At 39.2% G+C, this 27077-nt stretch overlaps 1 protein-coding gene across 2 annotated transcripts in view; it reads left to right on the top strand.

Moving 5' to 3' along the window:
• The window catches only part of bmpr1ba (bone morphogenetic protein receptor, type IBa), a 144831-nt gene that overhangs the window by 33075 nt on the left and 84679 nt on the right, over positions 1 to 27077 (top strand). For both annotated transcript variants that reach the window (XM_021476002.3, NM_131457.2), the window contains one exon: positions 16933 to 16999. The gene's annotated coding sequence lies outside the window, so the exon portion shown is untranslated. The remainder of the gene's footprint in view (positions 1 to 16932; positions 17000 to 27077) is intronic.

Here is a 27077-nt window from a genome sequence, read left to right as displayed (position 1 = left end):
AAGATCACAGTTCTGTAGATCTTTTTTATTTCAATAACAAATGGCAATAAAATAAGACAATACTGTTTTATTCTGTCAAATTGAAAGAAATCTAATTGTAATAGGGGGGTAACAACAAAACTCATAGTCAAATGAGCAATGTTACACAATCAGCTGTGCAATATGGCTGTATATCGTCACTGGTGGGAGGCGTGCGTTGGCTCGAGGCGGCAGGCAGAGTGCCTTAGTGACCCACTAGTGTCATTACACAGTCATATCGCACTGCTACGAGTGTGATATTGCATTTATACAACAGATTAATGGCATAATTTTGGTGCATTAATAGACAACAAAATAATAGATATCGTTACAGGCCTAAATGTGACTATTTTTTCAACCCAATCTTATTGTAACCCAAATATTTCTACACTGCTTTAAATGCTTTTATTTAAATTTTTAGACTTTTGTTTTAAAAGCCCATTAAATTGGCTGATATAATACCAGTGTTTCCTCTAGGATTTTTTCCAGAGGTGGCGGCAGGCCTTTTTTTTTTTTTTACACAGATCTACAAACTACCCGTGGCATTTTTTCAATGACAAATGTCGTGAGCGCAATATTACGAGATCGCATTTATGTTATAGCCTACGAGCATTCAAATTTCTTAGCTTAGCGTGCGCGCCTCCTCTGCTCGTGCACAAAACTTCTTGCACGCCCCCTCAAATATACACTGCTCAAGCGCAGATCTTCTTGTGCGCTCTCAAATAAACGCAGCTGAAGTGCGATTTAGTGCGTTTATGTAACAAGTATGTCTTCAACATTTATTAGATTTGCTGGGAATATTTATGAATGTCTCCAATAGACCTACAGAGCGGCATTAATTTATCTTGAAGTAATTGAAACGGCTATACGTCGTGTTTGCTGGCCTCACGCATCACGCATCTGTCAGTCAGTCAATCAGCACGTTACCTTAAAGGGTTAAACAAATGACGCACAGCACTACTACGGTTACAGAAAAGTTTGCGCTGTTATAATTCACTTACCTTTAAAATACATTTTGATGCGATTATCACTTGCTATTAAAAACAGGACTGAATGTTTTGATTGAAAAGCTGTAATGTAGCCGTGGCAGGATCAATTTTGGCGTGGCGCCCCGCCATGGAAGGTAGCGGGAACCATGTATACAGTATATAAATTACCAAAGTGATTTTCAGATATTTTCTTTCTTTTTCTGCTTGATGTGTTTCATTGAGCTCTTCAAATGTCACCGCAGATAATCCTGTATCTGTGCGCTTGTCTGCCGAGTGTAATAGTCTAGTATATTAGTGGTGTTGTGAAGCTTTGCTGATGGCATCTATTGTTCTGAAGTATCTTCACAGACAATAGCAGCTTTCAACACGGCCAGTGTTGTTCTGTGTGTGTTAAAGCTTAGCGTGAAAGAAGAGATGTGAGTATAATCCTTCAGTGACTCGCGCTGAAATAGAGACGTCTGTCACACACACGCACACACACACACACACACACACATTGTACTTAGCTAAATAAATCAGTACATAATATGGACTTATATTGTCTTTTGTTTATAGTTTTATATATGATATGCATTTTTGAACCCCTCACAGGAAACTAACTGCATCTTTACTGTTTCAAAAAGCCTCCTTTATTTTATTTTTACCAGTTTTGCGTATGAGGAACACCCTCAAGGGAGGTTTCTGGAGATTTTGTCATGTTTTGCTCACTTTTGGGTACAAATTTTCCCTTACACTTTGGTTTAGTATGGACAGAAAGGCACACACACACACACACACACACACACACATAGAAACAGACAGATATAGAAACACACACACATACATTGAAACACACAGACGCACATAGAAACAGAAACACACACACACACACACACACACATAGAAACACACAGACACACACACACACACACACACACACACACATGGAAATACACAAACACACACACACACACATAGAAACACACAGATATAGAAACACACACACATACACACACATAGAAACACACAGGCACACACACATGGAAATAGACAAACACATAGAAACACACATGCGTACATAGAAAGACACATACACATAAAAACACACGCACAAACACAGACACGTATACATACTGTAGAAACACATACACTTATATACACATAGAAACACACACAAACACACACGTAGAAACACACACACACAGTAACACGTACAAAGACACACACGCACACACACACAGAAACACAGACACATATATACTATAAAACACACACACTTAAATACACATGGAAACACACACACACAAACACACACAGTAACACATACAAAAAAAACACACACATAGTCGCACACTCTCACACACACGCACATAGAAACAGACAAATATATACTATAGAAACACATACACTTATATACACATTCTAACACACACACACAAACACACACAGTAACACATACAAAGAAACACACACACACGTAGAAACGCACGCACACACACACACACACACACACACACACACACACACACACACACACACACACACACACACACATAGAAACAGACACACACACACACACACACACACACACACACATATATATATATATATATATATATATATATATATATATATATATATATATATTAGGGATGTGCGGAGCAGCCGGTATTTGTATTTGTATTTGTTGAGGGGGAAAAGTATTTGTATTTGTATTTGTATTTGTATTCGAGTAAAATTCAAAATGGCGCAGAAATATATATTTTTTCTATTACACTTCTAATTAACGTTATAGTGAAAGTATTGTTTAATTATACCCATTATATAAATTATAGATATGCAATATTGGCTGTTGTTTTTGAACATGTGATAAGAAATGTCATTGAAAAGAAAATAACATAGAAGCCATTATCTCATCCATGGTTAAACCAACAACTAATAAAATACCATTGTGAATATTATGAACCCCAACACCACCGTTCTTGTTGAAGGACACTGAATAGACAGAATAAAAACAAATAATACTTCAAAAAACTGTTCTTCTTCTGAAAGAACTTTTTTCCAATGGACAGAATTCCAAAAATAAGCTAAACAAATCTAAATAAAACCCTGCCTGGGAGATCTGGCAGAACAAAAGTATTCTATATAATACTAAAAGATGCAGCCTTGCTATTATCATCTGCCAGCCACAAAAAAGACACAAAGTTTGTTTGTTTGTTTATTTAGAGATATCTGCAAATATTTTTCAATGGAAGTCAATGGAGGAATATGACTAGTCAGTCATAATATATTTGCAGATATTTCCAATCTGAATTATAAATATGACAAGTCAAAATATAATTAGAGATATCTCTAAATATATTTATGGATAGTCTCAACAAGGTTTAAATGCTAAAACGGCTTGCCATACGCACAGTGGCACAGTGGAGATTTCTCTAGTTATATCGTTTCAGTGGTTTGTTATGCAGTGACATGCAGTCAAATATTTCGCCAAACAGTCCTTAGGGATGCGGTGACACGCAGTCAGATATTTTACCGGACAGATCCGCCACTTTTGGCGCGCATAAATAATCATAAAGCCCTCGTGCTGCAGGAATGAGGAGGTCTGCTGAAGGCGCACAGCTGACGTGCAGAGAGAGGTTTGCGTCTTTAATAAACTACGGCAGTTTGCGATCACTGAACAGTAAGAATGATTAATAAATCCATATGAAACAGTCCCTTAACAGTCACGACTCGCTTTCAGTTTCGCGCTTTGGCGCGTTTTGCACTAAGCGTGTGTCTCTCTCTCTCTTTCTCACTCACTCACTCACTCACTCACCCGGGCATGCACTGTGGTCTCATGAGGAAACGCTGCTTTTTGATATAGTGTTTTTCTTGCTCCCGAATACAAATAATTTTTCAGGTATTTGTTCGAATCAAGTATTCGTAAAAACACGCTATTCGTGCCTTTCCGAATACCGTATTCGGGTTCGGCTCCACCCTTAATATATATATATATATATATATATATATATATATATATATATATATATATATATATACTATAGAAACACACACACTTATAACTTATATACACATAGAAACACACACACACACACACACACACACACACACACACACACACACACACACAGTAACACATACAAAGAAACACATACACATAGAAACACAGACACATATATACTATAGAAACACACACACTTGTATACACAAAAAAACTCACACAAACAGACACACACAAGCATACAAATGTACACAGAAACATACGCACACACACATAGAAACACATGCATAGAAACATACAAACACACAAATTCACATAAAAGCACGCACACACACATAGAAACACACTCGCACTTACATGCACACAAACACACTTTCATAGAAACACACAGACACGCATACTGTACATGGAAACACATGCACACAAACACACACTTACATAGAAATACACAGAAACACACACATATAAACATACAAACACACAAATATACATAGAAACACACACACACACACACAAACACACACACACACATAGAAATACACAGGTGCACATAGAAAAACACACATACACACACATAGAGAGACAAACAGACACAGACACATATACATAATGTAGAAACACATAGACCCATATACATGTAGAAACACATACATAGAAACACACTTACATAGAAAGACATAAACACACACATATAGAAACACAGTCACACACACACATACACACACACACACACACACACAGACACACACACATTATATATATATATATATATATATATATATATGTATATATAAATATATACATACACACACACACACACACACACACACACACACACATACACACTACACATACATGTATATACACACAAACACGCATAGAAACACAGATACACACAGACACACACACTCAGATGCAAACACACTCACACCTACACACACTCACACCTACACACACACACAAACACACACACATACATATAGTACGTGCATATAAACACGCACCTACACGCATTTACATACACACTTACATAGAATTACACCGACAAACATACATAGAAACACACACACCCACACCTATGTACACAGACAAACACACATACACACGTAGAAACACACTGACATACACACAAGTAGAAACATACACACTCACACTTATACACACACACACATACAGTACATGCATAGAAACACAGACCTACACGCATTTACATACACACTTGCATAGACTTACACCGACAAACATGCATAGAAACACACACACACACACACACACACACACACACACACACACACACACACACACACACACACACACACACACACACACACCTATGTACAAAGAAAACACACATACAAACGTAGAAACACACTCAGACATACACACAAGTAGAAACACACACACACACACACACACTCACACCTCAGCCACACTGAAGCTCAGGGGAAAGGCTTCACAGTGCATTGGCTTTTACGGGCGTCCCGTTTGGCAGTTGGGTAAAATATTCCGGAGCTAAAATTAGCAGCACGACACAAAGACCCTCATTGAGCTGAAGGTCTGGCATGGACAGCGAAATCACAGCAAACCTGTCCAAAGCATAAGAACAGCTGAACGGCGAGAGCACATCTCCAGATAAAGCGTCCTGAGAGCGAGGTCAATCTGATAGCGGCTCAATCAGACACACTTCACACTCCAATCCGTATGATGACCCGCTCTAATCCACAGCACAGCAACAACACCACTCACCCCGCACAATACAAAGGATTCCCTCACAAGTGTGTGCGTTTGTGTTTATATGTGTGGGTTTGTATGTGTGTGGATGTCGTTTTGTTCATACTTAACCATATTTTGTTGATAAATTTGTACCCAAGAGTGAGACCTGAAACAAATTCCAGAAACCTCACTTTTAGGGACTTCCCTGTTTGTAAAACGTAAAAATAAAGTAAATTAAATTTTTACGAAATTGCAAAGGGTAGGTTTGTGCATATAATAAAATAAAAATGAAATGCATAAAACTGTAAAAAAAAAAAAATACTGTATAAATCTTCATTATGGGCTCTATTTTAATGATCTAGATGCAAAGTCTAAAGCGCATAGTTCAATAGTATTAAGGGAGTGTCTGAATCTACTTTTGCTATTTTAAGGACGGAAAATACACTCTGCACCTCAGCGCATGGTTTAACAGGGTTGTGCTTATTCGCTTAATGAGTTCTGGGTATGTTTTAAGCATAACATGCATTAAACCAATCAGAGTCTCATCTCCCATTCCCTTTAGGAGTCAGTTGTGTGACGCCATGGCGCATTTGCTATTTACGTGACAACTTTGTAAGTGGAAAACTGAACGCTTCACTAGTGAGTTAAACAGAGCATCTGCAGCGCAAGGACAAAGAACAAGCCTCCTCCATTCAGCCTCTATAATTTCTCTTTACTTTACTTTTACTCATTACTCCTTTACTGTGGTGGAGAAATAAAACTTTGAAAACTCACTCCACTGAAGACATCCATTAGTCTACATATTTAATTTAGTTTAAGCGCAAAGATTTGTTTCAAAACTATTTCTAAATTCAGTTCAAATTTTCATAACTATGGCACTCTGCGCTGGACTTTAGACCAGCTTTTAGTTGGTCAATGATGCAGTCTATTTCAGTTCCTCAAAATAGCAACACGTCAACAATGCACCTCAACACACCTCTTTTATAGATCGGAACAACCAAGAGTCCACAGAGTGGAGCAAATGGATTTTCTTTTTAAACAACATGACGCAAAACATGAAAATTACAGTTGCACTGGACTGAAAATAGCAACAAATCGAACCAAACATGTCTTGCGCCTTATTGCGTTGGTCGTATGATAAGACCGTTTATCTTAGTTTATTTATTATTATGGCTTAGTATGCGTGGGTTTGTATGTGTGCGAGTGTCTTTGTGTACCTACTACCTACTTAATCATGTTTTATGGACAAATTTGTACCCAAAAGTAAGCAAATCCTCCAGAAACCTCACTTTCTTATTTGTAAAACTAGGAAAAAATAAAGTAAACTAAGTTTTTTTTTTTTTTTTTTTTAATTTGTAAAGGTTTAGAGTAGTAAGCTGAGGTTAGAAAATGCATGTAATCTATCAAACTATAAAAAAAACTTTAAGTCTATGGGGGCTTTCACATCTGTAGTTCACTGCATTTGGTCCGCAGCAAGGGTAATAAAAGATACATTGTTGCATCTTCTGCCGTCTTTGGGTCGTTTTCACACCACACTGCTGGCTTTGGTCTGAACCAGTTGAAACAAACCAAAATGCAGTCATCTGTCAAAATCCACATTTCTCATTGGCCAGATGTTGTTGAACATATTTCCTAAACTGCTTATTGATTGGTTAGAATTCACATGCGGGAAAATGCCAATGAACTCCCGCACGTAAACAAAACCGGCAGACACAAAATGTCGCTTTTTATTATGGAGGGACGACTGCGCTGACTGATTGTATCCCTGCTTTAGACAAACTATACATTTCGAGAATGAAGCGCGGCCGCGGCTGGAAGACAGTGTTTAATGCGTCGCTCGTCACTTCAGGAGGAGGCGTGAATTAATTTAGCTAAACTGCCAAAGGGTCATCTTGCGGAAATATTACCAACGATCCATCAGGGAATGTTTTCCTCTCTCTCTCTCTCTCAGTTGGTAAAGCGCGGTCAAAAAATATTTTTCCTTCATATCCCATAATGCACAGCGCATCAGACAACGGCAGCTGAATTGATCCAAAAGGCGCAGGACTTTTTGCGGTTGGACCTGTTTTAGTAAGGATCATATTCTCACCACAAACAAACCGCTCCAGGGTTTATTTGAAAGCGTACAGAGACAACCTCTTCAAGCAGGTCTTGGTATGGCTATTTGGTCCGCTTTTGGTGTGCACTCAAGTACGATTGCTGCATTCTCACCTGCCCAAACGAACCGCACCAAAAGGGGAAACAAACTCTAGAGCAATTCAATCGAACTAAATAAGGCAGGTGTGAAAGCACCCTAAGAGGAGAGAGAGGATGAGGAAATGAAGAGTGTTGCGCGCGTGTGTGTGCGCGTGTGTGTGCGTGTGTGTGCGTGTGTGCGTGTGTGTGTGTGTGTGTGTTTGTGTGTGTGTGTGTGTGTGTGTGTCTGTGTGAACAGGTTTGGGTGACCTACAGGGACACAAATTTGTGTAATGATATGGATATAACGTAGGTATTATAACATTCACATAACTTATGAAGATATGCCTTATGTATTTGTAACTCAAAACCTACACTGTAAAAATGGTATGTTTATTTGGTCCGCTTTTGGTGCGCACTCGAGTACGATTGCTGCATTCTCACCTACCCAAACGAACCACACCAAAAGTGAAAACGAACTCTAGTGCGATTAAATCAAACTAAATAAGGCAGGTGTGAAAGCACCCTATGTTATCTACTGATTAAGATTACTGTGTTTGTGTGTGTGTGTGTGTGTGTGTGTGTGGTTGTGTATGTGTGTGTTTGTGTGTGTGTGTGTGTTGTGTGTGTTTCTGTGGGATGTCTTTCTGCGTGTCTTTGTTTACCTACTTAGCCATGTTTTATTAACAAATTTGTACCCAAAAGCAAGAACAGCCTAACAAGATCTCCAGAAACCTCCTTATGCTTTCTCTTTTGTAGAACTGATGCAGATTTCGAAATTGTAAAGATGCAAAACGTTTTCTTTGAGGGGTTGATTTAAGTTAGAAAGTGCACAAAATATTTAAAGCTATATATATAAACGGATTGATATAAGCTGAATATAAATCTGTGTGTATGTGTGCACCTGCTATTCACCACATTTTGAGAACCAAAAATCCCCACAAGTATAGCAGGATCAGTTATTTTACCTTATGGGGAATTTTTCTGGTCCTCATAATGAAATTAGCTCATTAATCATCAATAATGAAATATTTTGAAAATGTATTATCTGTGAGAATTATTGGTTTAGGGGTAGAGTCGTGGGAAAATGACAGAATATACAATCTGTACAGTATAAACATCACTATGTCTATGGCAAGTCCCCATAAAACATGAAAGCCTGTATATAAAAACAATATAAGTCTATGTTATGTCCTGATGAATATAAGCTGAATACAGATCTGTGTGTGTGTATGTGTGCACCTGCTATTCACTACATTTTGGGGACCAATTATCATCACAAGTAAAGCAGTATCAGTTTTTTTTAAAGTTATGGGGATTTTTTTTTGGTTCTTATAATGAAATCAGCTTATAAATCATCATCATCATCATCAATAATGAAATATTTTGAAAATGTGTTATCTGTGAGGGTCAATGGTTTAGGGGTAGAGTAGTAAGAAAATGACAAAATATACTATCTGTACAGTATAAACATCAACACGTTTATGGCAAGTCCCCATAAAACATGAAAACGTGTATATAAAAACAATTTAAGTCTATGTTATGTCCTGATTAATATAAGCTGAATACAGATCTGTGTGCATGTGTGCACCTGCTATTCACAACATTGCGCTGTTTTTTTTTTTTTTTTTTTGTGATTTAACTTGGCGGATGATAAAATAGGCCAAAAATTTCCCAGACGCTGAAGCAGTAGATGCTGTAAAATGTGCTTTTTAATGAAAACTTGAGTCCTGCAGGTTCGGACAGTAACAGCTGGCGGAGTCATTCAGGTTCATGAGCAGGGGATTGTGGGTTTTTGTGAAATGAACAATGTGCTCAGGTCTTGAGGTACTCGGCTCTAGAAAGTATCAGAAAATGACAAGAATTGGAAGTCTTTTGTCACATGTAGGCCTGTCACAATAATCATTTACATTTAGTCATTTAGCAGGCGCTTTTATCCAAAGCGACTTACAAATGAGGACAAGGAAGCAATTTACACAACTATAAGAGCAACAATGAATAAGTGCTATAGGCAAGTTTCAGGTCTGTAAAGTCTAAGGAAAGCATTAGTAATTTATTTATTTTTTGAGTACAGTTAGTGGTATAACCAGAGAGGCAACTGCAGATTAGGAAGTGAAGTGGAAACTAAATAGTTGAGTTTTTAGTCGTTTCTTGAAAACAGCAAGTGACTCTGCCATTCTGATGCAGTTCGGGAGTCAATTCCACCAACTGGGCAGATTGAGCGTGAGCGTTCGCGAAAGTGATTTTTTTCCTCTTTGGGATGGAACCACGAGGCGACGTTCATTCACAGAACGCAAGTTTCTGGAGGGCACATAGATCTGCAGAAGTGAGTGCAGATAAGGAGCAGCAAAGCCAGAGGTCGCTTTGTAGGCAAACGTCAGAGCTTTGAATTTGATGCGAGCAGCAACTGGCTGCCAGTGCAATCGGATGAGCAGCGGAGTGACATGTGCTCTTTTAGGTTCATTAAAGACCACTCGTACTGCTGCGTTCTGGAGCAGCTGAAGAGGTTTGATAGAGTTAGCTGGGAGCCCCGCTAGTAGAGAGTTGCAGTAATCCAGTTTGAAGAGAACAAGAGCTTGAACAATGAGTTAAGCTGCATGCTCAGATAAGAAGGGTTGGACCTTTCTGATGTTATAGAGTGCGAATCTGCAAGATCGAGCAGTTCTAGAAAATGTGGTCAGAAAAGTTTAATCAAGTTATGGACTTATCACAACATATGGACATGCCATTTTTGGTGATGCAATATATATCAGCCATACATAAAAAAAAACTATTCTTGCAACATTTCAGCTGATTGTGCAACATCTCTGTCTCTATTAGAGGCGTCAGTGTCAGTATAGTTAAAAAAACACTGTAGTATTTACTATAAATTACTGTAGTATAATTTAGGGTTGGGCAATGTCGACCGATTTGGCATCGTACGATGTCTATTGTGAAACATCGTGATGCACGATGATATCGTCGTCATAGGCGGAGGTGAATTAATTATTTATGAATATTTAATTAATTCATAACAAATTTATTATTTGTAGCCTACCGTTTCAACTACCTGACCCGTATGGTCTTTGTTTTTCTATTATCCAGATCATAAATTAATAAAGATAAGTTGCACACAAATCACCACCTGGCAATCACTTTTTTCAAGGGAGGTTGGTCGGTAAAAAAGGTGCACAACCAACAGTATCTGAGGTTTTCACTAAAATTACTAAGTACAAGTGTGAAAGTGAAAAACTGAAGCAGTGTACTGACGCTGTGACGCGTTACCTGATAGATTCAAAAGACAGAAGAGTCGTTAGATAGAGACAAGACTAATTAAATATCCCCTTTAACAACTATAGTGAGACGCCATCCAGCGGCACATCCTTAATAAACTGTCCAAATGTGTGTGTGCGTGTGTGTGTGTGTGTATGTGTGTGTGTGTGTGTGTGTGTGTGGTCACGTAATGTGCGTTTGTGTGTGTGGTCACTTGATGTTTGTTTTCAGTGGACGGAGGGCTGTTCAGAAATGCTAGGTAAAACACGGTGTGGTAGTGGATCATTTTTGTTGTAAAATGCCATTTTAACACTAAGACGTATTACCGTACGTTCACACCGAAAGCGGCGAGTGCATCCAAGGTCACTCTGGCCGCCCTGGCGACAACGCTGTCTGCCTTCAGCTCCGGCGGCGAGAGCGTCAAAACTCGCTACATTGATCTCGTATTAAAAGGAGCCGTTGCAGCATATCAGTTACATTCCTGCATAAAACAGCGTGAAAATGTTGCGCACTTCTTATCAAATTCAGATAACAAAGGAAGATCAAGTTGCGTGTGGTGTGGCTTTGCTCTGTTTATTCAATATGTGTCCATATGTCTGAAATATCCTGAAGCAGCTAACGTTATACTGTTTTGTACGGTCGCGTGAGTTTCCTGCTTTTTTAAGATAAATTTAATTAACAATAATGAACATCAGTAACTCGCCAGTAACTTATTTAATGCATGTTCCTGTTGGAAAATATTGTAAATAATTGGAAATCCGGCGACCGCATTCATCAAACCCTTGGGATCAACTGTGGTCGGAACCAAAGTTCACAGGTCTGTGTTCTCTGAACTCCTACCAAGCGGTGGACGTCTTCATTCTGATTGCTTGCCGGCGAACCACGTCATAGCTCATTACCATAAAGTTGACTTGATTTCAACTCTCCTCGACGCCCACGCCGGAGAAGACGCGCCGCGCTGCTCCTCGCCACTTATCGCCGCCGGCTCTCATTGAAACTGAATGACTTCCAGCTACTTTGACGCTCTCGCCGCTTTCGGTGTGAACGTACGCTTAGTGTAAATGGGGTCTAAGTGTGTATTTTTCGCGAGCGGTGTTTGCGCCGATGCCGGCTCAGCATCATGTTGTCTATCGGCCCAACCCTAGTATAATTTCATGTGGGTGTCTGACAACTGAAAATAGATCCGGTAGATCCTCTGTTACTCTTTACCTTGCACTTTTGTTTTAACATTTATTATTATTTATTTAGGATATGCCTTTTCACATTCTGATTCCTATGGAGTCAATCTAGAGCCATATATACTTGCAACATAAAAGAAAGTTTTGCAAACGAAAAAGAAATCTTAAAAAATCTCAAAGAATCGCAAGGGGAAAATTGAGCTTGGAAAAATAAAATGAAATTTTGCAAACAAAAATAAAGAACTGCAAATAAAAATCAAGTTTTTAAAAATATACATATATTTGCTAAATAATTTTATCCAGTATTGTCTTTACAAAACCCCTCAAGTCAATTGCAATGCTCATTTTGATTTGCTTTTCAGTCAACCTTGAGTTTGCGATGCTGTTTTCTGTTTGCACTTCACATTTCTGTTCGTTTCACTTTCTGGCCCTGATTTGATAAGGGGGCGGAGTCACAGGAACTGGGGCGTGTACAGCACACCCAGACTTGCCTCTTTTTCACCTTATTCTCCGCGTATTCATTCATTTTCTTGTCGGCTTAGTCCCCTCATTAATCCGGGGTCACCACAGCGGAATGAACCGCCAACTTATTCAGCAAGTTTTCACGCAGCGGATGCCCTTCCAGCCGCATCCCATCTCTGGGAAACATCCACACACTCATACACTACGGACAATTTAGCCTACCCAGTACACAGGGAACGCAGGGAGAACATGCAAACTCCACACAGAAACGCCAACTGAGCCGAGGCTCGAACCAGCAACCTTCTTACAGCGCTACCTACTGCGCCACTGCTTCGCCCACAGGGGAATCAAATAAACTAAATTGGCTGTAGAGTATGAGTAAGAATGAGAGTGTATGGATGTTGCACTTTCAGCTGCAACCCAGTCCTGGGAATCCGCTGTATCAACTGTATCAAACATATGCTGGATAAGTTGGCGGCTCATTCAGCTGTGGTGATCTCTGTGGTGAATAAAGGGAATGAGCTTATATTTGTACTGTAAGTTTGACCTGGATACTTGGCCACATATAAACAAAAGCAAATGTACTTACTGTAATCCTGTATATATGTGTGTGTGTGTGTGTGTGTGTGTGTGTGTGTGTGTGTGTGTGTGTGTGTGTGTGTGTGTGTGTGTGTGTGTGTGTGTGTGTGTGTGTGTGTGTGTGTGTGTGTGTGTGTGTGTGTGTGTGTGTGTGTGTGAGAGAGAGAGCTATGAATGTACACATAATATTTGTTTTTGGCTTGCACTTGTTACTCATATTGAGTTAGAGCTAATGCCTCTAACATATCGTTCTCTCTCTTGTTCTGAAAGGGTTTTCGTTCACAGATTCGATTACATTGACTGACTTGTGACTGCTGCTGATGTAATTGTGACTGAAGTCTTGTGTTTCACATTAGATGTTGTCTTCATTCGTTTGGTGAAAACATGCAGTGACATGACATCAGAAATCAACAGCATCAGGCAGCTAATAATCAGCCAATAACCCTTAACAGCTTTCTCAACGCACTGCTGCGCCTCAGATTAGCTTCATTTTGTGTCCCATGAGAATAAAATCTTCATGCTCTGTGTATTATTGTAACCAGGAATGAGAAACTGACAACTGGGGTGAGGATCCAAATGCAGGGTTTTATTAGTGAGGATGGTCAGGCAAGCAATGATCAACACAGGAGCAAACAGCTGTATAAGGGCAATCCAGAGTCGTGGTCGAAATAGCAGGCAAATGGTCAGAAGGCAGGCAGCACACAGGAATAATCAAACAAAACAAAGCAAAGGTTTAAAACACTGGAAGCAAGACAAAGGAAATGTGTTGTTATGTCACTAACTGATAACAAGACTCAGCAACCCCTGCTGAAAAATCCAGCTTAAACCAGCATAGACTGGTTGGCTGGTTTTAGCTAGTCGACCAGCCTGGTTTTAGAGGGGTTTTGGCCAATCCAAAACCCTTTTTGCTGGTTTAAGCTGGATATATCTGGTTTAGGCTGTACTCCGAGCTTGGCTAAGCTAGTTTTAGCTGGTCATCTCCCAGCCTGACCAGCTAAGACCAGGCTGGAAATGATTGGAAATGGGCCTGGAAGTGGCCAAAACCCCTCTAAAACCAGGTTGGGCGACCAGCTAAAACCAGGCAACCAGTCTAGGCTGGTTTAAGCTGGATTTTTCAGCAGGGACTGTGTTTGTGCTCCTTATGTAATGCATTAATCAGTCCTTGAGCAGCTTCAGCTGTGAGAGTGTAATCAGTCTTGATCTGGAACCGGTTGTGTGTGTGTTGTATGACATGGGCTGCGTCCGAAACCGCCTACTACTCAGTAGGTACTGCAATTGAATTTAAACGTACTACTCGGCTGTTAGAAAAGTACATACTATACAGTATAAATGTGAGCAGTATGAATGGAATTCGGACGTACTACATCCGCCATTTTGTCATGGTCACGTGACCTACCTGCGTCAGTTGCATCGATTCACGGGGCATCATGGGATAGCTCTGCATGCATGGGATGCACACTTTAGAATCTTGCCGGAAGTAGTAAGTCATCTGGGTACTTCTCGCATACTGATTTTCAAATTCTATGAAGGTCTAGAGGTCTGTGGTGATCCCTGATGAATAAAGGGACTAAGCCGAAGGAAAATGAATGAATAAATGGTTGTTTGTTTTGGAATTTAAACAAAAATCTAGTAGATTGTTTATACAATGCTTATATCTAGTAATTTTAATATATTTTTTTTGTAACCTAAAACCCGTAAAAATGTCATATTTTGGGAACATAAGTCATTTTTTTACATACATAAAATGTGTAAAAAGGGCCAGCATTGGTGTACAATGAGAGATGTGATTCCCACATGCTGGATTTGTTGTGGAGGTGTTGGTGAACTAAACTAAATGTTTGTCTTTTTTCACATTATTTCTGACTAAATTTATAAAATATGACTCTTATACCAGTACCATATCAGTTGTTTATTTATATGTTTTGTGGTGTAACTTGTAGTAAGCTGCAACTTATTTTACTTTATGGGGCCATACAAGTCACTTTTATTCATCATCAAAAAAATAAATAAAAAATGTAATTAAAATCAAGTTCAAACAAGATATATTGTAAAATTTCTACTGTAAATATATCAGAGATGAATTTTGGAATAATAATGTGCTTTGCTAAGCACCTTACATACACTCACCGGCCACTTTATCAGGTACACTGTACTAGTACTGAATTGAGTTACCCCTTTTGCCTTCAGAACTGCCTTAATCCTTCGTGATATAGATTCAACAAGGTACTGGAAATATTCCTCAGAGATTTTGCTCCATATTGACATGAGGATCACACAGTTGCTGCAGATTTGTCGGCTACACATCCATGATGTGAATCTCCCGTTCCACCACATCCCAATGTGCTCTATTGGATTGAGTTCTGATGACTGTGGAGGCCACTTGAGTACAGTGAACTCATTGTCATGTTCAAGAAACCAGTCTAAGATGATTCACGCTTTATGAAATGGTGCGTTATCCTGCTGGAAGTAGCCATCAGAAGATGAGTACACTGTGGTCATAAAATGATGGACATGGTTTGCAACAATACTCAGGTAGGCTGTGGCGTTGACACGATGCTCAATTGGTACCAATGGGCCCAAAGATTGCCAAGAAAATATCCCCCACACCATTACACCACCACCACCAACCTGAATCATTGATACAAGGCAGGATGGATCCATGCTTTCACATTGTTGATGCCAAATTCTGACCCTACCATCCAAATGTGGCAGCAGAAATTGAGACTCATCAGATCAGGCAACGATTTTCCAATCTTCTATTGTCCAATTTTGGTGAGCCTGTGTGAATTGTAGCCTCAATTTCCTGTTCTGAGCTGACAGGAGTGGCACCCGGTGTGGTCTTCTGCTGCTGTAGCCCATCCGCCTCAAGGTTGGACGTTTTGTGTGTTCAGAGATGCTTTTCTGCAGAACTCTGCTGTAACGAGTGCTTATGTGAGTTACTGTTGCCTTTCTATCAGCTGAAACCAGTCTGGCCATTTTCCTCAGACCTCTGGCATCATGAAGGCATTCTCGCCCACAACTGCCGCTCACTGGATATTTTCTCTTTTTTCAGACCATTCTCTGTAAACCCTAGAGATGGTTGTGCGTGGAAATCCCAGTAGTATCTGAAATACTCAGACCAGCCCTTCTGGCACCAACAACCATGCCACATTTAAAGTCACTTAAATCACCTTTCTTTCCCATTCTGATGCTCGGTTTGAACTGCAGCAGATCGTCTTGACAATGTCTACATGCCTGAATGCATTGAGTTGCTGCCATGTAATTGGCTGATTAGAAATGTGTTAACGAGCAGTTCGATGGGTGTACCTAATAAAGTGGCCGCTGAGTGTAGACAAATTTAAAGTAGATTTTCTATGTATTTGGATTTGATTTTATCCCTCAGATTCTAAATAGTATCGAGGTCAGATATTATCCTATCATAACAATACATCACTGTAAAGATTATTTCTATCATCTAATTATTTTTCAGATTCCAGGTGACGTATAAACGTAATTTTCAAAAAGAAATGGACATTTATGACTGGTTTTGTGGTCACATAAAGTCTTGTTAACTATAAAACAAATATTCTGTGTCCTCCTGCAGATTTTCAGTGATCGAGGATTGCTGGTTAATAAGAGCTAATGCACGCTGGACAGCGATACCCGCTCAGGTAAATGCATTCGCACACACTCAATTTCTTTATCTTACATACGTGTTCACTCCTGGTCGAGACCCTCCTGTTACCGGTAACATTTATACCACCGTAACGTGATCAACACGGAAGCTTTAGCTACTCCAAACCAACATGTGCACAAACACACTCCGTATTAGCAGGAGTCTCATATCTGCCGAGAGGAAGGGAGGTCAGAGGTCGCGCTCGGGGTCGCAAGCCGGTTTTACATTTCAGGTGAGTGTACAGACAACAGACAGACAACACTACACACATGATCCGGCTCTGAATGCCAGTCTGTGGAGCTCAGATAAAGACGGCAGTGTGAGGGCGGACTCTGGCCTGATACGAGATCCGCATCTCGCAGACGGTGACACGGACGCTCTATATTTGGGAGCTGAAGCACGACTGCTGACCTCCAGATCCACTCCAGCACCTGCTCGCTCACACAGCCGAGAAACAGAGCACAACTGGAAGTCAGATCTCAGTTGTTTTATGCACCGAGGAAGTGATTTGTCATGATGGTGTTTCAATGGGGTGCATAAGCAGAGATGGCAAAAGTACACGCATCCTTTACGCAAGTAGAAGTACAGATACTCATGTTTAAAATGACGCTAGTACAAAAGTACAACAGTACTTCAACTTTTACCAAAGAAAAGAAAAGAAGTACAACCTGAAAATATATGTTAAACACCGTAAAAACCCTTTAAAGCTGTTGAAATACATCGATCTAAAGGCAGTTTGGTGTGTAGCTAGCTCTCTGCAACTCTCACATGGTTGCCCACTGAAGCTAAGCAGGGCTGCGCCCGGTCAGTACCTGGATGGGAGACCACATGGGAAAGCTAGGTTGCTGTCGGAAGTGGTGTTAGTGAGGCCAGCAGGGGGCGCCCAACCTGCGGTCTGTGTGGGTCCTGATTCCCCAGTACAGTGACGGGGACGCTATACTGCTCAGTGAGCGCTGTCTTTCGGATGAGACTTTTAACCGAGGTCCCGACATCCCAGGATGTCCTTCGAAAAGAGTAGGGGTTTAACCCCGGCATCCTGGCCAAATCTGCCCACTAGCCTCTGTCCATCATGGCCTCCCAACCATCCCCATATTCCAATTGGCTGCATCACTGTCTCCTCTCCACCAATCAGCTGGTTTGTGGTGTGTGGTCTGGCGCAAAATGGCTGCCGTCGCGTCATCCAGTAGGATGCTGCACACTGGTGGTGGATGAGGAGATCCCCCCCATTGTGTAAAGCGCTTTGAGTGTCCAGAAAAGCGCTATATAAATGTAAGGAATTATTATTATTATTATTATTATGTAGCGGGACATTATTGGAGTTCGATGACATGAACCGAGAACAGCTGTTTACTGAAACACTACTGAGTCTCGCTGGATCTTACTGTACGGGCGTGTTATAAATCACTCGCAAGACGTTAATTTGGACAACTATATTTTAAAGTGTTCACACAAAGAGAGCGTGCATAGTTTGTGAATCAACGGAGTTGTGTGTCTCTGATACAGTACGAGTTGCAGACGTGAGGCATGCGCGAGCTGGATATATCTCTAATCATCGTTACCCTTACGTTTGTGTGACAGTTTGATTTTATACAACTGAGGATGTAGTAATTGACGCGCAGCGGTTGGAAATTTATGTCACAAGTCTGTTTTTAACAGTGAGACCGAGTCCGAATTAGCTTATTCAATCACAGAAAATGGGAAATGCCATTACTTTGATCATTTTAATAAGACTATTAATAATGACAATAAATAATCATAGTATAATATTTAAGTTAATTTTAAACTCGTGGCCCACCTGCAGGATCGATGAGGCCCACTGGTGCAGTGGTTCAAAACCTTTTTTGCCCGAGACCCCCTTTTCCCGCAGAAAATATTGTAAGCCCCCCTTCGCATTTAAAGAGCCCATATTATACATGAAATAGGGTCATATCTTGGTTGTAAGGGTCTCCAACAACAGTCTAATATGCATGCAAGGTCAAAAACTCTTTCATGGTCTCATAATCTGCATTTATTTTTACCTAATTATCCCAGCGACTCCCGTATGAATCGTCCAGTGATTCATTTGTTCCCAAACCCCTCCTTAGCCCGAAGCTAATCTGCGCTGATTGGACCAATGACAGCCTGTTGAGATTGGTCGACTGCCTTCAGCCAGAGAGTGTAATGTCCAACAGCTAATCAGCAATATAAAAGTAATCACAGTTCATACACGCTCGATAGTGTAGGCGTGGATTTTAGCTGCCAGTGGGTCAGTGTAAATACAGTCGATGGACTTGAAAATTCAGACGACTAACTATTTTATTGAGCAAAAACTCCAAAAACTGTTGAGGAGATCACATAGCTTGTCTCACTCTGCTCTTTTCACAGACACAAACACACACACACACACATTGCCATCGTCCGCGCACACAAACACAAAAACACACACAGACCTCCGGGCGACAACACGCGCGCGCATACACACAAACACACACACATACCTGCGGACGACAGCGCACGCACACACACACTACCCTCGTCCACGGAGCTCCGTAAACAAAGCAGCACACGTCGCGTGGCTTTGCACGCGATAAGAGAATATAGCCAGTTAACCTGATACAGTACACGCGGTTACAAGTAACAAATCACAACTAAATACATTTGCAAGCTAGAGTCAACGAGGCAACAACTTTAATCGCACGTACTTACACTTGAGAAATGGAGGAAGAAACCCATCCTGACGTCCATCAGTAAGTTACTCTTTACTGATCCTTCCTTTAACAAACGCTGATGATGTATTCTTTGTAGCATGTAGTTTGCAGAAGTTTCCAGTAGTTTCCAACTGCTTGGTTATTATGCTGAGGTTTCATCTTTGGGTAGAGACTCGATAATATCCATCTGCAGTGTGATTTCAATCGACCGGCATGTGTTTGTGGGTGTGTGTGTGTGTCTGCGTTACTGCGTCAGAGGGCGGGGCCTCAGGTTTGAAATCTCCCAGGTTTGCGCGTGCAGGTGAATAACTTGGTTTCGTTTGTACGTCATGGCGAAACACCTAATGACTCGTTATCAAGGCGACTCGTTTGAAGCACTATGAGTCGACTCTTTTATAAATGAATCAACATTTTTTAACACTGTACTCTTACAGATTTAAGCCTTAGCTGGATACTTCACTTCACTTAGAGCTGTGTTACACACTACATGGAGGGGAATTTTCAAAAACCCATAATATGGGCTCTTTAATGAAATTATCGCTCATTTAAGTTTGCAGTAGGTATGTCAAAAAAAGTCAGTTTATTACTATATCTAGATATGTTTATGCACAAATAATAGTCTAATATAAAATATAAATGCAAAACATCAGTAGGCCAATTGTATTCGGAACACCTTGCGATATTGAGGATGAGTCAGCTGCAAATGCCTTATTAGTTTGGGTGGTCTCATGCATTCGTCAGCAAGAACTTTGGAGCAGAAAATGCACTGTAGCTGGGTCAGAGACTCTTCGCTTCGAGAAAATTAAATTCAGCTTTAGTTCAGGTAACTATCTTGGTGTTTCCAGTATTGCTAGCACTGTGACCCGAAATGTTTGGAGCTTCTTCACTTTGGTCCAGTATGCTTGGGTCATTACCATTAGCTTCTGAAAGTGAATAAGTCTTTTTTTGGAGTACAAATTACAAATCTGATTATTCTTTGGTCAGCCAGAGGACAAAATTAACTAAGGCAACATGATAGTCCTCCTAATTGTCCACAAGTCATTTCAAAATATAGAAACTAATAAAAACTAGTAAATCTACCTCTAAAAACTAATTAAAACTGAATTTGAAAACAAAAGTCAAACCAAAATAGAAACTAAAGCTAATGAAAAATCCAAAACTGTTATAACCTTGCCAGACACTGGCCTCACAGCTCTGTGAATGTCGGTGCCGTCACTTATTGATCCGCGATTGGTAAATGTAGCATGTGTGGACGCTACTGCGCTACTTGACAAAAAAATAGCTTTGCTACTGAAAAGCTGATTTAGGATCGACGCTACCGCCAAGCTACTGAGAAATGTAGTTATAGCAGAATAGCATGGCTTTAATAAATGGTCTTAACAGAAGGCATCGTGCATATCAAAAACAGGCAAAGCAACAGATCAATATTATTCAACATTCATTCATTCATTTTCTTTTTCGGCTTAGTTTTACGCAGCGGATGCCCTTCCAGCTGCAACCCATCCCTGGGACACATCCATACACACTCATTCGCACACATACACTACGGACAATTTAACCTACTCAATTCACCTGTACCGCATGTCTTTAGACTTGTGGGGTAAACTGGAGCACGCGGAGGGTGGGGAGAACATGCAAACACCACACAGAAATGACAACTGACCCAGCCAAGGCTCGAACCAGTGACCTTCTTGCTGTGAGGCTACAGCACTACCTACTGTGCCACCGCATTGCCCAATATTCAACATATCCCAGAGTTTTGAAGGATATTTTTAGATGTAACCCTATTTGTAATCTTAAACATTTTCATAACTGTAATTTAGTTACACATTTTTTCTCAGTAATTGTAACAACTGTTATTTTTATTTTGTAATTAAATTACGTAACGCCGTTACATGTAACTAGTTTCTCGCCAACACTGACCATGAGTTAACATGAACTAACATTGAAAAGCACTTTTCATTAGCTAATATTAACTAACATGAATAAATACTGTGATAAATGTCACACAAAGAAACAGAGCACAACTGGAAGTCAGATCTCAGCCGTTTGCTGCACAGAGGAAGTGATTCGTCATGCTGGTGTTTAAACAACTCAAAGAAAATCTGTTGTGAGCGTCTGAGATTGTTAAAGGGATTGTTCAGCCATAAATAAGAAACATTTGCTCACCGTCAGGTGGTTCCAAAGTTTTATTATTTATTTATTTTCTCTGAACACAAAAGAAGATGTTTTGAATGGAGCTTGGAAAGTTAACACGCCATCATCACATTAAAGCTTGAATTAATTAATGCTGACAATTACAGTGCTCAGTGTAAATGAATACACCCCTCACAGATTTCTCTTTTAAATTAGGATTTTTTTATAGGATGCTTTAAAGTAATATAGTTGTCCATGTGCATTAGATTAGTCAGTAGCAAAGCCAAAACTATCTAATAAAACGAATCTAATAAGAAAACTTAAGAGCACAGACTAAAATGAGTACACACAAAATAATATTCATTCATTCATTTTCTTTTTGGCTTAGTCCCTTTATTCATCTAGGGTCGCCACAGCGGAATGAACCGCCAACTTATCCAGCACATGTTTTATGTAGTGGATGCCCTTCCAGCTGCAACCCATCACTGGGATACCCATACACACTCATTCACACACATACATACACTATGGACAATTTAGCTTACCCAATTCACCTGTACCACGTCTTTGGGCTGTGGGGGAAACCGGAGCACCCGGAAGAAACCCACGCAAACAAAGGGAGAACATGCAAACTCCACACAGAAACGGCAACTGACCCAGCCGAGGTTCGAACCAGCAACCTTCTTGCTGTGAGCCGACAGCACTACCTTCTGCGCCACTGCTATTAAATCAAATTTTAATAAACTGAAAAAAAATCAAGAGAAAAATTAAAAATAGACAACTGTTGCTGAAATTTGGTAGTTTGTAAATATTTTTGCAATAACTTGTTTAAATTTAAATGTATTCTCTTTCTATTTCTAAAGATGTTAGGCAACCAACCTCACCATCAAACTATAACTGTTTAATAAAACTGTCTTGTTTTATGGCAGCAAATATTATTGTTTGTATTCACTGGATAAAAATGTTTACTTTTCAAAAGGGGGTGCGCTCATTTACAGTATGTGGAGCACTGTATTTTATTACATGTTAAAGGGATAGTTCACCCAAAAATGAATATTCTGTCATCATTTACTCAGCCTTTACTTATTCCAAACCTTTACGAGTTTCCTCTGTTGAACACAAAAACAGATATTTTATAGAATGCTGGAAACCTGTAACCATTAATTCTCATAGCATTTGTTTTTTCAACTATGGAAGTCTATAGTTACAGGTTTTCAGTGTCCTTCTTATATTTAAGCTGGTTAAATCTCACATCACACAGTTTATTAGAAATTATTTTTAATGAGAATTAATAAGGTTAACAAAACAATATTTTGCTCAAGCTATTTTTATAGAGCATCACATGAGTAGAATTTAATACCAAACTCTATTGGAGAACGTGTATCATTTAACTCATTCATTCATTCATTCTTTTTCTTTTCAGCTTAGTCCCTTTATTAATCAGGGGTCGCCACAGCGGAATGAGCTGCCAACTTATCCAGCACGCGTTTTACGCAGCGGATGCCCTTACAACCCAACACTTACACACTCTCATTCCCACACACACACACACTACGGACAATTTTAGCTTGCCTAATTCACCTGATCCACATGTGTTTGGACTGTGGGAGAAACCGGAGCACCCAGAGGAAACCCACGTGTATGCAGGGAGAACATGCAAACTCCACACAGAAATGCCAACTGACCTAGCCGAGACTCGAACCAGCGACCTTCTTGTTGTGAGGTGACAGCACTTCCTACTGCGCCACCGCGTCGCCTCATTTAACTCACTCAATTTTAAGTGGTCAGAAAAAGTAGTACTTTTCTTTAGCAAGGATGAATTCAGTTGATGCTAAATTGGCTCAGTGGTTAGCACTGTCGCCTCACAGCAAGAAGGTCACTGGTTTGAGTCCCGGCTGGGCCAGTTGGCAGTTCTGTGTGAAGTTTGCATGTTCTCCCCGTGTTGGCGTGGGTTTCCTCTGGGTGCTCCGGTTTCCCCCTCAGTCCAAACACAAGCACTATAGGGGAATTGGGTTAACAAAATTGTCCGTAGTGTATGAGTGTCTGTGAATGCGAAAGTGTATGGGTGTTTCCCAATACTGGGTTGCAAGTGGGAGGGCATCCGCTGCATAAAACATATGTCAAAATAGTTGGTGACTCATTCTGCTGTGGCGACCCCTGATAAATAAGAGACTGCCAAAGGAAAATAAGTGAATTAATGTTGATTTTTCCATCTCTTCCTCACTGCTTCAACTCCTTTTCATTCACTCCTTTAAATGGACTATATTAGTGGACGAATGTAGAGAATGGTGAATACAGGTAAAGCAGCGAGTAATTGCACTATTGTTGACCTTAAAATACTCTACTTCATTGAATAATGCAAATTTGAGGTACAATCTCTTTCAGATAAACCTACCTCTAAATGACACGCAAAGACAAAACAAATTGGCTGACACATTTGCCTATCACTCAGACTATCTTTTCCTGTCTAAGTGGGAGGTTTGTTACCTGACTGAACTGACACACACACTCACTTGTACAGCTATCTTTATGGGGACTTCCCATATATGTAATGACTTTACACACTGTAAATTCATTTCTCCTATCCTTAACCTACCAGTAAACTAGTTTGTGTATATTTTGGTCAGTGGATTTTCCTTTTAGAAACGGAAATTGAAAAATAAGAACCAAGCTGTTATTTTATTTTCATTTTAAAATTTAAAAACAAAACATTTAAATATAAGACGTGTATTTTTTTTCATGTTGATAAATATCGAAGTGAAAAATGGTTTGATTTATTTATTATTATTATATATTTTTTTATCAGCAGAAAACGTAAATGAAAAAAGGCCCATTCTAAGGCCCATTCTAATATTTTTTCTAGATATTTTTCAAAATACAAGCATTCAGATTTAAAGTGCGATTCAAAGGATTAATTAGGGTAATTAGGCAAGTCATTGTATAACAGTTTCTTCTGCAGACAATCAGAAGCATGTATTGCTCAAGGGGGCTGTTAATTTTGACCATGAAAAAAAGTTTAAAATATTTAAACCTGCTTTTGTTCTAACTAAAATAAAACAAATAAGCCTTTATCCAGAAGAAAAAATATTATAGGAAATACATTGAAAAATTCCTGACTGTTAAACATAATTTAAGAAATATTTATAAAAAAAATATAATCACAGGAGAGCTAATAATTTTTACTTCAACTGATAATCGTTTTGAATAATCGTGATTACAATTATGACCAAAATAATCGTGATTATGATTTTTCCCATTATCAAGGAGCCCTAGCTAACGACCCACCTCGTAAAATTAAGATGTTACAAAACAATAACATGGTGCGGCTAATTATCTACTTCGATATAAACGGGAGTAAATAATGTAAAGAATATAAAAGCTGAAATATTTGGAAGTTTAATCTATTTGGCCATTTTAGGTTATCTGTACTTCAACATCTAATTCATCTGTACTTACACATTTAAGTTATCTGTAATTAATAATTTATGTTAACTGGACTTAAACATCTAAATTACCTGTAATTAAACATTTAAGTTATCTGTACTTAATCATTTAAGTACAGATAACTTAAATGTTTAATTACAGATAATTTAGATGTTTAAGTCCAGTTAACATAAATTATTAATTACAGATAACTTAAATGATTAAGTACAGATAACTTAAATGATTAAGTTATATGTACTTAATTGTTTTGGTTATATGTAATTAAACATTTAAGTTAACTGGACTTAAACATCTAAGTTATCTGTGATTAAACGTTTAAGTTAATTCAATGAAGTGACCACACCTGCTTAACTCAATTAATTGAGTTGTCGATTTCCCGTTACTCAAACAAACTGAGGGAATCATTTGAGTAGTCTCAACTTTTTAGGGTTTACAGTGCGATCACTGTGTTAATTATAATTAGGGCTGCACAAAATTGGAAAAAAACAATTCAATATTTTTTTTTTTCTTTTGACTAGATTTTTTTGTCGTCACCTTTTTTACAGTGTAGATTTTGAGTTACAAATACATAAGGAATATCTTCATAAGTTATGCGAATGTTATAATACCAATGTCATATCCATATCATTACACAAATTTGTGTCCCTGTAAGTCACCCAAACCTGTTCACACACACACACACACACACACACACACACACACACACACACACACACACACATGCAACACTCTTCATTTCCTCATCCTCTTTCTCCTCTTAGTCTCCTTTGTCCATTGGTCCGTCGTTCTGTTTTTCCGGGTGGGATATTGTATGTTTTCGGAGGCAGTCGACTTTTTTTTTTTTTTCACAGTGCCGTGACTGACTGATCCTAAGACAGAGGCCGGAGGTCATGTTCAGAGGTGGTGACCTGTAGAGGAATGTCTGCGTGGGGGTTGTTATCAGAGCTCTAAGTAGGATCCATTTGCGTGATTATTTTTGGAGACGTGCAGGTGTAAAAACAGTGGAGGCTTCGTCTCCAGACTGAAAAATTTTGTGGGCATGTTTACGCCATTATCTCATTTGCGTCATTTATTTTGTGATCTGTGCGCTTAAATTGCACCTAAATGTGGCTACTATTAATCCGTGGTGAATTGCACATTGTTTGTTGGCCAGTGCTAGAGATTTATGCTTATTTTGCGGTATTAATGCTGTTTAACTTGCTCATCTGTCCTGTTTTATATTTAGATTGGCATGTTGGTATTGCTTGATTTATTCTGAAAATAACTATAATATGAATTATGTCATAAGAGTGTTTAACATTTCATTTTAAGCCAAAATGTCAAGATGGAAACAAAGAATAAAAAAAAGCCAAATCACAAGATTTAATATATTATTTTTTAAGAAAAAAATATGCGAGATGTAAACTTATAATAATAAGAAACAGATGTAAGTCATGATGTTATAATGCTTAATTTAGTCTTATAATAAATAATATAATAAAATATTTTCATATTTGTAAATATTTGTAATACAAGTATTTAATGTTTCTTTTTCATTTTAAGTGAAGTTAATTTATAAACTAATTTCGAGAGGATAACGTGCTTATGATTTATCTCGGCCGGTCTCGTATTTGCTAATCACTATCTTCCAATCATATGAGTCCTAAGCTACTATAAATAACCACAGTTTTGAGTCCATTCTATCTTCATTTGAAAGAAACCCCCCTTCCTCCCCTATTCTCCTCTTTTACCTCTGATTGGGCGGCACGGCGGCCCAGTGGTTAGCACTGTGAGCTCCACAGCAAGAACACTGCTGGCCCTGGTCCC

The sequence above is a fragment of the Danio rerio genome, chromosome 5 (assembly GCF_049306965.1).
Source record: "Danio rerio strain Tuebingen ecotype United States chromosome 5, GRCz12tu, whole genome shotgun sequence".
In the NCBI taxonomy this organism is placed as follows: Eukaryota; Metazoa; Chordata; class Actinopteri; order Cypriniformes; family Danionidae; genus Danio; species Danio rerio.
The sequence above is the reverse complement of the archived record's forward strand: the minus strand, read 5'-3'. Positions and strand labels throughout refer to the sequence as shown.